This window comes from Sciurus vulgaris, assembly GCF_902686455.1.
Source record: "Sciurus vulgaris genome assembly, chromosome: 4".
NCBI classification, from domain to species: domain Eukaryota; kingdom Metazoa; phylum Chordata; class Mammalia; order Rodentia; family Sciuridae; genus Sciurus; species Sciurus vulgaris.
The window spans coordinates 134,789,073-134,791,844 of NC_136464.1; the positions used below are offsets into that span (position 1 = coordinate 134,789,073).

The 2,772-nt window shown below is 32.0% G+C and overlaps 1 pseudogene across 1 annotated transcript; it reads right to left on the bottom strand.

Moving 5' to 3' along the window:
• Positions 1 to 1,512: 1,512 nt before the first annotated feature.
• On the bottom strand, positions 1,513 to 2,567 carry LOC306659031 (TATA box-binding protein-associated factor RNA polymerase I subunit D-like; annotated as a pseudogene). The gene has a single exon. The product of its transcript is annotated as a TATA box-binding protein-associated factor RNA polymerase I subunit D-like (transcript).
• Positions 2,568 to 2,772: the final 205 nt, after the last annotated feature.

The window sequence follows — 2,772 nt, forward strand, 5'->3', positions numbered from 1 at the left end:
TAAAAGGTGATATCAAAATTCAGAGAAAAAATAGTACTAATATAATTTTTATAACAAAATAACAATTATAAACTTTGTGAGTCTTCCTAGGAAGGTACTACATTAAAGGGAAAAGTGCAAATTAAATTAAGGAAGCATTCATAGAAAATCTGTTAGGTGTATCTCAGGTGATGCCCAAAGGAATAATAATTTCTTCTTCTGAGTTAGTTAAAATACAAAGGGGAGAAGAACTTGTAAAAACAAAGATTATTAAAAGTTGCATTAAGGATTAAGCTAAATTATAATCAACATTCTTTTGGGACCCAGCGAGTGATTTATTATATCAAGATAATAAAACTCTTCCTAAAGGAATTGGCTTTTGTTCTGGATGTTAAAAGACGAAAGATTTTTATAGACCTTGTAAGTACTTGGTAATACTAAGGGAAAGAATGTAGATTATGAATGAATTCAAGAAGAATACCTACCATTTAGGAACCATTAAGATAAAGGTTGCCAATGGTTGCATGTCATGAGAGTACTTTTAAAACAAAAGGCATTAAAGATGGATACCAGACAAAACACATAAATAGGGCTCACCTTTCACATGTATGCCAGAGCAAAACTTGCCTAAGATTACTCTAGTGGCAATAAATTAATTACTATAGGAAATCTAGGGCGAGATTAAAAATTACTGCAGTATTTGTGGAACAAAGACTAATTGACTATCAACATAAGAGAGAAGAGCTTGTAAGTTGTGTTCTATAATAATTAGTAAGGAATCCCTTTACAAAGTTTTCTCTTAAGTCCCTTGGAAATAGTTGTTTAAACTACATTACACACTAACATTTTATTAATATTAAAAGACTGAGAATTACAGACACAAATGCATGACATTTATTAAAGTAAAAGTGGCTTTAAATCTTCAATAGAGTCCTTTGGAAGAATTTGCAACTTTGGGAAAACAGGGACTCAAACTCTAAATGAGGAACATATTGTAATTTTGTACATACAATGAAAATGTGGCACAAATGTGGCAAATAAATGAGTAAAGAAAGATTAAATATAGGATAGCAGACTTTTTTTTGTTTCCAGACTCAAAAAGAATCCTAGTGCTACCTACTAGATGTGAGACAACTGTAAAAACATTACAAAACTTCAATCCTCACGTCTTCTCCTCTTCTTCTGTCTTCTGACAATTTTGATTCTATATAATTGTATCAAAATATTAAATAGGAATTCAAGACAGTTCATGAGATTACTACATAAGAGTCTAAATATCAATGAGTAACAATCTCTCATGACATCTATCTGTCTCAATATTTGTGAGTTTGGCAATTGCTTATTTATGTAATTGTAATATTAATTTTGTAGTTGTGATAAATTTTTCTTGACAACAACAGCAGGATTTTATTATATAGGAATTGAGATATTGCCTTTCTCTAGCATTTTACAATTTAAAGTGGTATGTGTGAGTGTGATATATTATTCTTTACATTCATTTTAAAGTTTCATAGGTTGTTTATATTTTCTCTTTGGGAAGGTCATGGTTAGAATTTCATCACCAAGCTGCCACATTTATGTGCACATTAATCTTCTTTAGTCATTTCTTCCTATGAAAAGTCACTTTTTCTGTGTAGTAGTTACGTTCTTTGACTTTCACATGTTCATCTCTTTTTCAGGGCATTCTGTATTCCGTCCAATATTTTTGGCCTTAGAAGCTCACTTTTTAGGCAAAGTGGTTTCTCTATTATTCTCTTGTTCCAAATATACATTCATCTTCTTTGGGAAATAAGAACTTACTATGATCCTCTACCAACTTGATATCACATTCATGTTCAAGATGTTCTGTCTCCTCATCTGTTACAGACTATTCAATAGGAGAAATTGATCCACCATCATCCAAATATTTGTATCTACGACTATGAAGATCTTCTTTTTCCAAATCTTCTCCAACATTCATTTGTTTCAAAGATTCCTTAAGGTGGTGTTCATACTTCAGTTTTTCAATGTAGTTTAAAAATTCTCTTGCAACAGCTTGCTCAAAGGCTAAAATTTTTCTCCAAGGTAATGGTTTTCTTTCATTTTCAGATTGTAAAACTGGGAGCCTGGGTCCTTTGTTTTTAATTCGTTTTTTTATCTACTTGTGACCTTCTGATGTTTGTTCTTCCTTCTGGTCTTTCCTTTGCTCTTAATTTTGGCTTGTACTTCCTGTTTCTACGTTTCTTTTTCTTAAATCTTTCCAAAAAAACTTTTAAAGTCAACGGTTTTGGTTCTATAGATGAGTCACTTGATGAATCTGTAACTCTTTCAGATGAATGAACAAATTTTGTAATGGGGTTTTTTGCCTTCTTTTAGGTGAAGTAACACACTGGGTTTTAAATAAGCTGCTACCAGATGAGGAGCTATCACTTTGGTTTCCAACTTCCACACCTGTATCAGATGCCAGATAGTTCAGAGAATCCATTCCTGATTTATTCATCACTTGTGTTTTGACTTTTAAAACAGTTTTCTGCAGCCTTGCCTGGTTTAAGTGGACAGGATGTCACATTCCTCAGCAAACTGATATCTCCTCTAGCTGCATGGAAGAAAAGAACCTGTGATAATTTTTGTATCTATAACATTATGAGTGGTTGTAGAAATAAAGTATGCCTTAAATGTATTTCTATGATTTGCTTTGTTCAAACTAGCATGCATAGTTTTGGAACTATAATGATGAATTTGTTGAAGCACTTATTGGAGAACATTATTAGGAAAAGAAACAATGGGGCATACCTGTTTTTACTTCTCCTTTAA